The sequence below is a fragment of the Apium graveolens genome, chromosome 11 (assembly GCF_009905375.1).
Source record: "Apium graveolens cultivar Ventura chromosome 11, ASM990537v1, whole genome shotgun sequence".
In the NCBI taxonomy this organism is placed as follows: Eukaryota; Viridiplantae; Streptophyta; class Magnoliopsida; order Apiales; family Apiaceae; genus Apium; species Apium graveolens.
In genome coordinates, this window is record NC_133657.1 from 98,577,137 (window position 1) to 98,592,075 (window position 14,939).

A 14,939-nucleotide genomic window follows, 5' to 3' on the forward strand; every position below is an offset into this window, starting at 1 on the left:
TATTAATTCTCTATTAATTAATTAAGTCATATAATTTAATTAAGAGAATAAATTATATCTGCAAAGATTGATTTATTTGATTAATTGAATTAATTGATTAATTAATTCTGAATTAATATTAAGAATTTTCAGAATTTAAATTGGTTTAAAAATCTGTTTAATTCAACAAAGACAACTGATTGTATTATTATGACAATCGGTATGACAATCAATAGTCATACCGAAAGTCATGCTAATTCAAAAGGATTGTCTTACGAGAATTATTATAGGATTTAAATCTATTTATTTTCAGCAAAAACAATCTGTTTGAACTACTATGACAATCGGTATGACAATTGATTATCATACCGAAAGTCTTGCTAGTTCATTCTGATTGTCTTGCTAGTTCTAAAAGATAGTCCTACCGAAAGTCTTGCTGAGCCAAAAAGAGATTGTCATGCCAGTTCAATTCTATTCGGTTGATTGATTAAAAGAAGCAGAAGCAGTTCAATTACACATAGAACACAGAAGTCAAGAACAAAGCAGAAAAGAAAAAAAGAAGAAATATTTCATCTTTTCATCTGCATACTTCAAGATTAAATTTCTATATTGTAAAGTTAAATCCAATCCACTAGAAATCTTTATCTTGCTCTTGTGTAACAATCTAGCGGATCAAAATCACTAGAACTTAATCTCAAATCGCGTTTAGCATTTGATTCTAATTATTGCAAAAATAGAAAAAGTTCATGTCGAATTTATTCTAAATTTGTGAGAAATTGAAGGGAGTAAGAAAAAGGTAAAGCACATGTACACTACACCACACCATTGTTGTTTGTAACTACGGATCCTATTGTACGGGAGAGGTGGTAAACACAAGGTGATTTTCTAGTAAGGGAAGAAGCTGTTTTCAAAAGGGGAGTACCATTGGTTTTTATCTGCGGATCCTATTGTACGGGAGATGTGGTAAACGAAGGTGATCTTCTTTAATCAGTTAATTCTCATAGGGGGAGAAGCAAGAGAGATATGTGCTTCTCAACAGGAAATGTGGTTGTACAGAAGAAGATGAAACTACTTGAAGATATGTTCAGTCTAGAGGAACATCTACTTGGAATCTGGAAAATGTTAAATGTCTTCCAGAAACTTTTCTACTATTTACTTTGCATTTTAGTTTATATCTTTTTCTTATTTGCTCGTTGAGTTATCCTCTAGGTATTTGTGTGTTATTGTCTAACAAACAAATAGGGGGAGATTGTAAGTCATATGTCATAGGCCTATTTGTATATTCGAGGATTCAACTCAACTCAAATAAGAATGTAATAAGTAAATAGTGGATCTACCGTCAGAGAGATCTCGCAAAGTAACATCTGTCAGAGGATTCAGAAACAAGGTTCATCTACAGACTTGAGGAATTTATTCACTAGAAGAAGTTCAAGAAATTGATCATGCCTCAGTGATATAAATCAAGATTATGGATTTAATCAAGTGACAAAGATCTCGTCAGAGTATCATTAATTACAAGGATTTAATCTGAAGAAAATCAGAGTATCAAAGTCAAGACATGAAGAAACGTCACGGAAGTTAGTCACTCATGAACCAGACAGTACATCGAGTGTCAACATTGAACTGGTGGAATTGATTCATATATTTCAGTGATTTTCAGAAGATATACAGAAGAATAAATGCTGCTCAAGATTAGTATTAATTCTCTATTAATTAATTAGGTCATATAATTTAATTAAGAGAATAAATTATATCTGCAAAGATTAATTTATTTGATTAATTGAATTAATTAATTAATTAATTCTGAATTAATATTAAGAATTTTCAGAATTTAAATTGGTTTAAAAATCTGTTTAATTCAACAAAGACAACTGATTGTATTATTATAACAATCGGTATGACAATCAATAGTCATACCGAAAGTCATGCTAATTCAAAAGGATTGTCTTACCAGAATTATTATAGGATTTAAATCTATTTATCTTCAGCAAAAACAATCTGTTTGAACTACTATGACAATCGGTATGACAATTGATTGTCATACCGAAAGTCTTGCTAGTTCATTCTGATTGTCTTGCTAGTTCTAAAAGATAGTCCTACTGAAAGTCTTGCTGAGCCAAAAAGAGATTGTCATGCCAGTTCAATTCTATTCGGTTGATTGATTAAAAGAAGCAGAAGCAGTTCAATGACACATAGAACACAAAAGTCAAGAACAAAGCAGAAAAGAAAAACAAGAAGATATATTTCATCTTTTCATCTACATACTTCAAGATTAAATTTCTAGATTGTAAAGTTAAATCCAATCCACTAGAAATCTTTATCTTGCTCTTGTGTAACAATCTAGCGGATCAAAATCCCTAGAACTTAATCTCAAATCGCGTTTAGCATTTGATTCTAATTATTGCAAAAATAGAAAAAGTTCATGTCGAATTTATTCTAAATTTGTGAGAAATTGAAGGGAGTAAGAAAAAGGTAAAGCACATGTACACTACACCACACCATTGTTGTTTGTAACTACGGATCCTATTGTACGGGAGAGGTGGTAAACACAAGGTGATTTTCTAGTAAGGGAAGAAGCTGTTTTCAAAAGGGGAGTACCATTGGTTTTTATCTGCGGATCCTATTGTACGGGAGATGTGGTAAACGAAGTTGATCTTCTTTAATCAGTTGATTCTCATAGGGGGAGAAGCAAGAGAGATATGTGCTTCTCAACAGGAAATGTGGTTGTACAGAAGAAGATGAAACTACTTGAAGATATGTTCAGTCTAGAGGAACATCTACTTGGAATCTGGAAAATGTTAAATGTCTTCTAGAAACTTTTCTACTATTTACTTTGCATTTCAGTTTATATCTTTTTCTTATTTGCTAGTTGAGTTATCCTCTAGGTATTTGTGTGTTATTGTCTAACAAACAAATAGGGGGAGATTGTAAGTCATATGTCATAGGCCTATTTGTATATTCGAGGATTCAACTCAACTCAAATAAGAATGTAATAAGTAAATAGTGGATCTACCGTCAGAGAGATCTCGCAAAGTAACATCTGTCAGAGGATTCAGAAACAAGGTTCATCTACAGACTTAAGGAATTTATTCACTGGAAGAAGTTCAAGAAATTGATCATGCCTCAGTGATATAAATCAAGATTATGGATTTAATCAAGTGACAGAGATCTCGTCAGAGTATCATTAATTACAAGGATTTAATCTGAAGAAAATCAGAGTATCAAAGTCAAGACATGAAGAAACGTCACGGAAGTTAGTCACTCATGAACCAGACAGTACATCGAGTGTCAACATTGAAGTGGTGGAATTGATTCATATATTTCAGTGATTTTCAGAAGATATACAGAAGAATAGATGTTGCTCAAGATTAGTATTAATTCTCTATTAATTAATTTGGTCATATAATTTAATTAAGAGAATAAATTATATCTGCAAAGATTAATTTATTTGATTAATTGAATTAATTGATTAATTAATTCTGAATTAATATTAAGAATTTTCAGAATTTAAATTGGTTTAAAAATCTGTTTAATTCAACAAAGACAACTGATTGTATTATTATGACAATCGGTATGACAATCAATAGTCATACCGAAAGTCATGCTAATTCAAAAGGATTGTCTTACCAGAATTATTATAGGATTTAAATCTATTTATCTTCAGCAAAAACAATCTGTTTGAACTACTATGACAATCGGTATGACAATTGATTGTCATACCGAAAGTCTTGCTAGTTCATTCTGATTGTCTTGCTAGTTCTAAAAGATAGTCCTACCGAAAGTCTTGCTGAGCCAAAAAGAGATTGTCATGCCAGTTCAATTCTATTCGGTTGATTGATTAAAAGAAGCAGAAGCAGTTCAATGACACATAGAACACAAAAGTCAAGAACAAAGCAGAAAAGAAAAACAAGAAGAAATATTTCATCTTTTCATCTACATACTTCAAGATTAAATTTCTAGATTGTAAAGTTAAATCCAATCCACTAGAAATCTTTATCTTGCTCTTGTGTAACAATCTAGCGGATCAAAATCCCTAGAACTTAATCTCAAATCGCGTTTAGCATTTGATTCTAATTATTGCAAAAATAGAAAAAGTTCATGTCGAATTTATTCTAAATTTGTGAGAAATTGAAGGGAGTAAGAAAAAGGTAAAGCACATGTACACTACACCACACCATTGTTGTTTATAACTACGGATCCTATTGTACGGGAGAGGTGGTAAACACAAGGTGATTTTCTAGTAAGGGAAGAAGCTGTTTTCAAAAGGGGAGTACCAATTGGTTTTTATCTGCGGATCCTATTGTACGGGAGATGTGGTAAACGAAGGTGATCTTCTTTAATCAGTTGATTCTCATAGGGGGAGAAGCAAGAGAGATATGTGCTTCTCAACAGGAAATGTGGTTGTACAGAAGAAGATGAAACTACTTGAAGATATGTTCAGTCTAGAGGAACATCTACTTGGAATCTGGAAAATGTTAAATGTCTTCCAGAAACTTTTCTACTATTTACTTTGCATTTCAGTTTATATCTTTTTCTTATTTGCTAGTTGAGTTATCCTCTAGGTATTTGTGTGTTATTGTCTAACAAACAAATAGGGGGAGATTGTAAGTCATATGTCATAGTCCTATTTGTATATTCGAGGATTCAACTCAACTCAAATAAGAATGTAATAAGTAAATAGTGGATCTACCGTCAGAGAGATCTCGCAAAGTAACAGCTGTCAGAGGATTCAGAAACAAGGTTCATCTACAGACTTGAGGAATTTATTCACTGGAAGAAGTTCAAGAAATTGATCATGCCTCAGTGATATAAATCAAGATTATGGATTTAATCAAGTGACAGAGATCTCATCAGAGTATCATTAATTACAAGGATTTAATCTGAAGAAAATCAGAGTATCAAAGTCAAGACATGAAGAAACGTCACGGAAGTTAGTCACTCATGAACCAGACAATACATCGAGTGTCAACATTGAAGTGGTGGAATTGATTCATATATTTCAGTGATTTTCAGAAGATATACAGAAGAATAGATGCTGCTCAAGATTAGTATTAATTCTCTATTAATTAATTAGGTCATATAATTTAATTAAGAGAATAAATTATATCTGCAAAGATTAATTTATTTGATTAATTGAATTAATTGATTAATTAATTCTGAATTAATATTAAGAATTTTCAGAATTTAAATTGGTTTAAAAATCTGTTTAATTCAACAAAGACAACTGATTGTATTATTATGACAATCGGTATGACAATCAGTAGTCATACCGAAAGTCATGCTAATTCAAAAGGATTGTCTTACCAGAATTATTATAGGATTTAAATCTATTTATTTTCAGCAAAAACAATCTGTTTGAACTACTATGACAATCGGTATGACAATTGATTGTCATACCGAAAGTCTTGCTAGTTCATTCTGATTGTCTTGCTAGTTCTAAAAGATAGTCCTACCGAAAGTCTTGCTGAGCCAAAAAGAGATTGTCATGCCAGTTCAATTCTATTCGGTTGATTGATTAAAAGAAGCAGAAGCAGTTCAATCACACATAGAACACAAAAGTCAAGAACAAAGCAGAAAAGAAAAACAAGAAGAAATATTTCATCTTTTCATCTGCATACTTCAAGATTAAATTTCTAGATTGTAAAGTTAAATCCAATCCACTAGAAATCTTTATCTTGCTCTTGTGTAACAATCTAGCGGATCAAAATCCCTAGAACTTAATCTCAAATCGCGTTTAGCATTTGATTCTAATTATTGCAAAAATAGAAAAAGTTCATGTCAAATTTATTCTAAATTTGTAATAATTAATTTGAGATTAATTCCTTGTAATTGATATAGTTGTTGTAACACCTTTCAAGTTTAATAATATTCTTATTTAACTTGAATTTTGTTTCATATTTTTTATTCCGCATTTATTCGATTATTCGGTACTGTTTGTATTCAACCCCCCTTCTACAAACACATTGGGACCTAACATAAACCGCATTCTGAGTGTTGCTCCACCTAAAGTTAGGATGATTGCAGTTGTTCGGATGATAGATGGCTCGTACAGGTTGTTGCGACCTCTGAAAGTTGCTCACGAACTGAGCTGATTCACTAGAAATGGCACACTGATCAGTCTCATAGGCACCAGCACAAAGCTCACTAATACTAGTGATCTGATTAAATCCATAATTAGACAGGGAATCCACCTTCATCGTCAACGCCTTAAGTTGAGCAGCTATAGCAGTAGCTGCATCCAACTCCAGAATTCCTGCTACCTTACCCTGAGATAGTCACTGAGTAGGATTCTGGTATTCATTAGCAGCCATTAGTTCGATCAATTCATAAGCATCATCGTAGCTTTTATCCCACAAGGCTCCTCCTGATGTTGTATTAAGCATGGGTCTAGAAGTAGCACCCAAACCATTGTAGAAACAGTTAATGATCATCCATTCAGGCATCCCATGATGAGGAAACTTCCTCAGCATCTCCTTATATCGATCCCAAGCCTCGCTTAAAGATTCTCCAGATTGCTAAGCAAATTGAGTAAGTGTATTTCTGATTGTAATAGTCTTCACCATAGGAAAGAATTTAGTTAAGAACTTTTGAGCAAGATCCCCCCATTTAGTGATAGACCCTGGCGGTAGAGAATGTAACGAGCACTTAACTTTATCCCTCAGAGAGAATGGAAAAAGCCTCAACTTAATAGCATCTTCAGAAACTCCATTGAACTTGAAGGTGTCGCAGATCTCGATGAAATCTTTGATGTGCATGTTGGGATCTTTTATCGGAGAATCCCCAAACTGAACTAAGTTATGTATCATCTGAATCGTGCTCGACTTGATCACAAAGGTATTAGCCGCAATGGCTGGTCAAACAATGCTAGACTGAACATTATTGATCTTTGGTTGAAAGTAGTCCATCAAAGCCTTTGGATTCGCTTCTGGTTCTCCCATTACAATAAGAGGTTCTTCTTCTTTCTCAACTAAGATCTCTTCGTTGACTTTCTCCTCAATTATAACTTTTTCCTCAGCTAGATCCAGTGTTCTTTTACGAGAACGAGAACGTGTCTCCATACATGCTCGCTAGAGTACCTAAAAAATGACAATGAATTAAATAAGTAACAATGTCTGAGTCACTGAACTTTAACGACCAATGATGACAAACACATAAACTAAAAATTAACACTGTAGTCCCTGGAAGCGGCGCCAGAAACTTGTTAGGGCTAAACTCGCACTAATAATTCACGCAAGTATACGCGTTCACAAGTAATATAGAATTCTTTCTAGTTCGTTCCCACAGAGACTAATATATTTTAACTTTGTGATTTATGCACTCATGCAACAATGGTGTGGCTTTTATTCAATGTTAAGACGAATAACAATTTGGGTTTCGATTATACTACGATTAACTATTGAGAATTATACTAAAGAACATTAACTAAGAGATTAAAGAGAGTTGAATAATATATAACACAAACATGGGATTCTAACTTCATTAAATACTTCATTCAATAGCCTTACTGATCTTAACCTCAGCATGTAATGGTGATGACACTAATCAGATAACACGAGACTGATAAATGCCAATTTTCATTGCACGGATAACATACTACCAGACATCCACAAAAGAGATAGAAGCTGAATAGACACCAATTATATTGAGACCCTATATGTCTATAGAATTTGACAACATAACGGTTTAATGCACAAGTTATCTATCATGATTACATCTGGAAAGTAAGATGGTTAAAGTTACCTACGAATCATGCATAACAATAACATGTGAACCTATGCTAGAATGGCAAGTTCTAAATCCTTAAATTCGCTTTCGCTTCATTAAAAATTAACACGCTATCTTATAATTTCGCGACGCTCATAAGACGAATAAGCACAACCAATACTAGGTTATCATACAATCTTCACACACTAAGGTATAGAACAAATTAACTAAAGAAATCCGTAAATAAATCCTCTAGAACCCCACGATAACGATTACCCATAATCAGACTCATCATCAACGTGGATTCCGATGAAAGCATGGTATAATAAATGTAGTCTTTATACTGAATAAATAATAAACCAAGTATGAAATAAGATTATAGGTTCACGAATAAGAAAACTAGCATCCAAGTTACAACTTAGAACAAAGAATCACAAGTATATACTAGATCTTCTTCTCCTTTGTTGGATTGTGCTATACCATCTTCTTGAGCTCTGTACATCTCCTTATGAAAAACTGCCTTTATTTATGTATATATAGCAGTCCATGCATAGTAGAAGTCCATCCGATCAAAAGTGCACAAGAATCAGGATTTTAATTCCCGTCCTGGCGCGGCCGCGCGCTTGACCTGCGCGGCCGCGCTGTATTTCTGCTCCTCGGGCGCGAGCGCGCGCTATCACAGTGCGGGCGCGCCGGTCCTCTGGAAAAACTTTTATTTTCTTCTTTTCTTGTTGCAATGAGTTGGTCTTTCACGAGCCTTTATTCTTAGACACCATCCTAACACCATATTAGCATCAAATCAATGTTAATTCACCTGTATTCATGATTAATGCCTGAAATGCAAAAACACTACCAAACACATTAAAACACCAACAACTTGAGTACAAACACACTAATTCAAAGCTTTATGGAGCGTTATAAAGTGTCATAAATTCCACTCAACAATCGGTTCACAACTCATGCCTAAGACCTTTTTTTAGTAATGCCATTTCAAACCCATTTAGGTACCCAGATCATCTTGGGTCCAACTATGTTCATTGATTTCTTTTCTTTGTGACCCTCTTCTGTCCTAGGATTAGTAGGGTTCAGGTCTATTTTTACTCTAGGTGTTGATCTTTCTGTAAAAGAATTAATGTTATAATCAGATGAGAGATCTCGAGATGCATGCATGCTATTCATACCTTGCATACTCGACAACATGTTGAATGCAGAGTAGTAAGAATTAGAATATATTGGCATGTTATTACTGTTCTAACTAAACACACTAGTCATATTTTGCATGGCACATATAGGTATACGAGTAACATACATGACATGTATGGAAATAGTTTTACATCTACTAGATAAATGATTAACACTACAACACTTGAAACAAGATTTGCTTCGAGCAAATTTGACAGGGGTGTAGTTGTTCTTCCTCTTTATTATAATTCTAGATTCAAGCTTATCCTTCACTTTGTTGTCGGACAAGTATCCTATGTTGCTCACCTCAAATATAACGACTCGCGTATTTTCGAATTATTTAAATATGTAATTGTGGAAGTATTAATTAAATAAAATATGTATCTTGGTTTTGGCAACAGTGTGTTGATCTATACTATTTGTCTGGGATTTGCTGGTGTAAAGGATGGGAATGTGTAGTTAAAAATTTCTTTATATTGTTCTATTTTATTTTTAAAGGTGATTTTATTACAATTTTAAATCCGTAAATATTTGGATTGTCTCTAAAATTAGTTTTATGATTTTATAATTTCAATAATTATTTTTGGGATTTTACAAAATTTAGATATCAATATTATATCAATTATTTAAACATGTATGATTTTCTGATTAAATTTAATTGTAAAATCTGTATTTAATTCCAGAATTCTTAAAAACTTATGAAACTCATATTTATTTAAGTTTGGAATATTTCGAGAATTTTAAAATTATTTTGGAAATTTTTGGGATTTATTTCACCCGCGCGTTGATTCGTTTATTTGTTAAAAGTGGGTATAAATTGCGTTTCAGAAATTATTTTAAAATTACAAAATTTATGTTTTTGTAAACTTCGGGATATTTGTAATAATTTAAGACTATTTTCGTAATTTTCTGAATTTGTTTTAAGTACAGCTTGGTTATTAATTATGAAATACGGATATATTGGGCGATCAATAAATGCTTTAAAAATTACGAAAGTTTCATTTTATCAGCTTTTGAATATCTCGGAAATTTTAAGGCTATTTTGGGAACCATTTTGGTAAATTCCATACGCTATATATATCGTTAAAATCACAATTTAATATCAGAATTGAGGATGTTGGTCTAATAGGGGGTACGTGTCTTTTATTCAGGACACGTGTTTTATACTCAGGATAGCAGCAATTGCTAGAAATAAAAATTATCTCATCTCCTCCTTGTGTCTCTCCCTGATCGATCTCTGCAGTCCCTTCCTCTCGGCTGTTTTCTTTTTTTTTTTCCTTCCTTTCCCCAGTGTCTTTGTCGCCTGCTCTCTGTTATGCGGGTTGTTCTCTCCGTTCCGGGTAAGCTGCCGTCGCATCCGGAATTCCGGCGGGGTCGGCTGTTTCCGTTTTGAATTCCTTTTATGTGTGTATACATATGTGTATATACTTATATGTACTAATATGTGTGCATAGGATTTGGTCGAATTCTGTGGTTGTGGCTCTATATCTTTGTTCCTCGATATCTGTTGTTCTTCCTTGCCGCGCGTGGCGCGTGGCGAGGGTGCTGTGTTGTTGATTGTTCAGTTATTTACTAACTGCACTTTTTAATTTTTGCAGATTCCTTGATTAACAATTCGTGAAGTAAACGGATTGTTGTGCATAATTATAGAATTTAATCGATGAAATTCGCGAAGGATGTCCGATATATTTGGAAACACGCAAATTTTATCACCATCGGCGATGAGCTTTAGCGAGCCGACGGTGGACGGTGATGAGCTAATTCTGAGTCCTAATATGAATAATTATATAAAAATACGAATAATAGTAATAATTGAATAATACCGGTGATTAGGAATTTGTGATTATTGGATTAATTGTTGGATTGTCTGTTGATTGTGACGTCGAATTGTTTCGACGGTTAATCCGATAAACAAAGGAGACGCTACCCGATTTCTGGGAAATCAACTATGGAAATACGGGAGCGTATCCGATAATTATCGGGATGTCGAGTGAATATATATACTTATACTTTATACGAACTTGATTTTATGTTGCGGTGAATGTTCTTTCCAAAACTCAGTATCCCTAATTTTGTAAAATGACAAGTATACGTATTTTCTGAAAATGAACACTGAACCGATTTCGAGAACGTGAACCCTAATTGTTGTTTGCGTTACTATAATATGAATGATTACGAGTCGGAATAAGCTATCGTATGTGGAGGTGGTTAGCGAGGATATGTCAAGCATAACTAGGTGTCTAACATAGAGTATTTCGACCCTGTAGGTTCTAGTCGGGAAACCGAAAGTGGACGATGGACTAAAGATGACCTAGTAGTCAGTCGACGAGCTCAGTAAAGTTTCAACAGAAAAACCTGAGTATCGAAGTCGAATCCAATGTGATCTAGTGGTTAGATGTTAAAGCCTGAGCCGTAGAGTCCGCTCAAAGTTGATCAGTAATAGTTGTAAGGCCCTGTAAGGCAAGTACTTCTGAACTTTTCTTCAAGATATATCGGAAATATTTTTGAACTGTTTCATAACATGTCGCCATTATTCAAAATAACTGATGTTTTATATTGCAAGTGCTTTAAATTATATACTCTTGAACCCTGATTTTTCTTGATCTTGAGCTGTAAGCCTTATTCTTTGTAAACCATTCTTTGTTGATCCTCAGACACCAAATCACACAAATATGATACTACTCCCCAAATGTATAACTACCAAACACTGGAACAAAATTGTTTGAAAACACAGAAACTTTTATACTCCAACCACCCTTTTTAACATCAAAGAACTATACCTTGAAAAATCATTATTTGTCTAATACCTGATCCTTTTACAGATTGAAAACCATTTCTTATACAAACCCTGATATACCCTTGAGATATCCATGAGTTTCCTTATGTTTTTATTCAAGTGTTTAACCATCATTGATTATGATCTTGTTTTATCGAATTATATTGTTTATCATATTGAACTGCTTTAGAATTGGATAGTTTTTATATATGTGGACCAGATTCGTGGTCAGACCATATCAATGGTCAAGTTAGGCCAATTTGTGCCTTGGATCCAGTAATTAGAGCAGTGTTGTGTGCTTGCTCGGGGTTAGTGCGTGACTGATCAGCAGCCTAACCTTGGTTTTAAAACTTAAAATGAATATACAATTCTAACGATTGTTTAACAATAAACTTGATTCTTCTGAATCATTCCTTTGAACATTGCTTAACCTCAGTTATCACTGTTATGACTTGCTGAGCTAGTTAGCTCACCCTTGTGATTCTTTTTATATATTTTACAGTTGAAAAAGATATGGATGATAGTAAAGTTCCTCAGTCCAAAGTGTGAACTAAGGTTCCAGTTTGAGTTGGATCGAGCTAGCAAGGAGTTTCATACAGTAGAGAGATAGTAAGATTGTAAGAATAATTTTATTATCGGTTGAAAGTTAAATTAGTTGGGATTTGGTACGTTGTAATAAAAGTTAAGGTTGTGGCTTGTTTTCATACTTTAACCTGTTGCGATCCGTGGTTATGTAAAGCAGGGTCATTGCAAATAATATTTCTTATACAGGTTTATATATTGTGTATGTGTTGTGGACCCCAAACTTCTGACCCGGGTTTGGAGGGCGCCACAGGTTGGTATCAGAGCTACAGGTTATAAGTCACTGAAATAAGCCTAGATTATCGGGATTGGGTAGAGGGTTAGGATTGGGAAAAGGAAGTAGGAAGGTAAGTCATCGTGAGGTTGAGTGCGATTGTATAGTAGGTCTCCGGCTTTGGTTCGTATTGCGATTCGGGATTCTTAACTTGCGACGTGTTTTCCAGACAACGGGAAAGGGCAGAACCTGATTTCCCTGTATCGTTTGATCGTTTGGAGCTTTCCGTTCGAGGATCGTCATCTTTTCTCAGATTTGATTTGCACCTTGTTCCTCCCTCAGTATTAATGGTACTACCTTCCGTTATGATAGTTACCCCTCTTCAAGCTATTCTACGCTATTTTACCACCTCTTGATATGAAATAACCTATTTAAGAACCTCCATTTGTTTATTCTTGTTTTACTGGACATTCGGCTGTGAGTTTATCGCTTCAGTTTACCCTACACCATGTTCTATACCCTCAGTTTAAAACCTATCTTATGGAATAATAGTATTTACGAGGATGGATTCGATAGCTAGAGTAAATTGTAAGTACATGAGATATTAATAAAGGTGAGAAGGAGTTTAGAAAGAAGATTCCCGTGTTTTGGAGGATAGCTACTACCAAATTAAATGAGGCCAATAGTGAATAGACCACCCGTGATTAGCTTGTGGGATGGACTAGAGGAGTTTTGAAAGAAGTAGAGAGAAAAGTATAGATCTGGAATTTTCGTAGAATTAGATGATGGTGCTATGATAAATGTGATATATAAAGTATGATGGTGCTATGATAAATGTAATATATAAAGTAGTGATGTGACGTGATATAAGAAAACTTTGTTCTATGAAATAGACTTGTTGGTTTTTGGATAGACATGTTCCACTTAATGACTGTAAAGATGATGATGGGAGTACTACCAGTATGGAAGCTTTGAAATGAAGCTACGAACAAGATAATATGCAACGACAGCTGAAGTTTTCATCGATTAAGGAAGTTAATAGACCCAATGAATGAGAGAAGATAAATGGAAGTAAATGGACCTTTGTGTGATCATTTCTTTAACTTGGTATCTTGTTATAGGAATGACAACAACCAACTCATACAGGAAGGACAACCAAATTTGTGATTTTCAAAATTCTTAAATAAGTTTTCGAAAAAGATTTTTCCCTTACAAAATTTCTAAAAGCCTTTTTGAATAAAATGATTTTTAAACATTGGTTGTCAAAGTACTACTTGAGTTTCTTGTTTGTTAGAAGACCCGGATTACCTGGAAAGATGCTGTTTCAGACCTAGTATTGCTAATTTCGAGAACGAAGTAGCCTGCGATTATGAAGAAGTTGATTATTCCTAACAGTAAGGTGCAAGTATTGTTTGATAAGATTAACAACAGAATCAGCGTACGGAGGAACTATTCATCCAATTACTAGGTTTATCAGAGTTCAAGGAATTCATTGATGTAGCAGGAGCCTGGGCATGACCGAAGATGATTGGAAAGATTTCCAGACTTTTCTAAAAGAAGAATATTATTAACAAAAGAATCTTTATGTTGAATGATTCGCGGTTATTCTAAATTAGAAAGAGGAAACTCGAAGTTATCTGGTAGGAACGCCATTATGATCGAACAAGCTCGAAAGATGAACACAAGTTAAATGTGGATGGTGACCAATGGTATCATTCTTGTCCTCAATATTACAACGTATATTCCTATTTAATTCCTAAAATGTATGAACTTCTTTTCTTAATAAACTCCTTATGATGATATCAAAAAGGAGGATATTGCATTCCTTTCAAATTCAATTGTTCCCTTCAAGTTTTGCTTTCTGATTGGGATAAACAGTGTTATGATGAGACACTTTGTCAGAATGACGAAGAGTCGGGTGGGACGCCACCTAATCATGAGCTGTATGCCATATGGTACGAAAGACTGGCCATCTTAAGTACCAATATGGTTGTCTCATTCATATTCAAATCCTTATTTCTTCTTTCTTTTCAACTTTAATTTTTGTTGAATTATGAATCCTTCTAGTTGTTTCGTTGTACTGTCATTCTTTGCAAGAGTTTTTCAAACAAAAATCAACGTATTATGAACCAAGCGGGCAAACTTCCATCTACCTCTCACGCATGGAAAGAAAATAAGGGTATATGGCGAGAATTGCAAATCACTAGCCCAGTCAGGGATGCACTAGGAGTCGAAGGAATTTACTCTAATAAGGAATACGTCTCTAAGAACGAGAGTTTGCGAGTTGTCTGTAAAATATGTTATTCAGAATATGGACGTGATGATATAGATGATTATGGTGAGTACCTTAGGCGTTAAAGTATTGAGAGATGTGGAAGCAACTTGATTGTTTATTTCCCCCAAGGAATCATTGATAAGATGATTTACCCCGTTGAATTGATAAGATTATGACTAAAGGACTAGCAAATTTAAGAACGTGTATTTGTTAAATAAGTGAGTACC

The 14,939-nt window shown here is 34.0% G+C and overlaps 1 non-coding gene across 1 annotated transcript; it reads left to right on the plus strand.

The window, feature by feature from the left end:
• The first annotated feature begins 6,420 nt into the window (after positions 1-6,420).
• LOC141698707 (small nucleolar RNA R71) lies at positions 6,421-6,527 on the plus strand. Its single transcript, XR_012565212.1, has one exon. It is a non-coding gene; the product is annotated as a small nucleolar RNA R71 (small nucleolar RNA).
• The last annotated feature ends 8,412 nt before the right edge of the window (positions 6,528-14,939 follow it).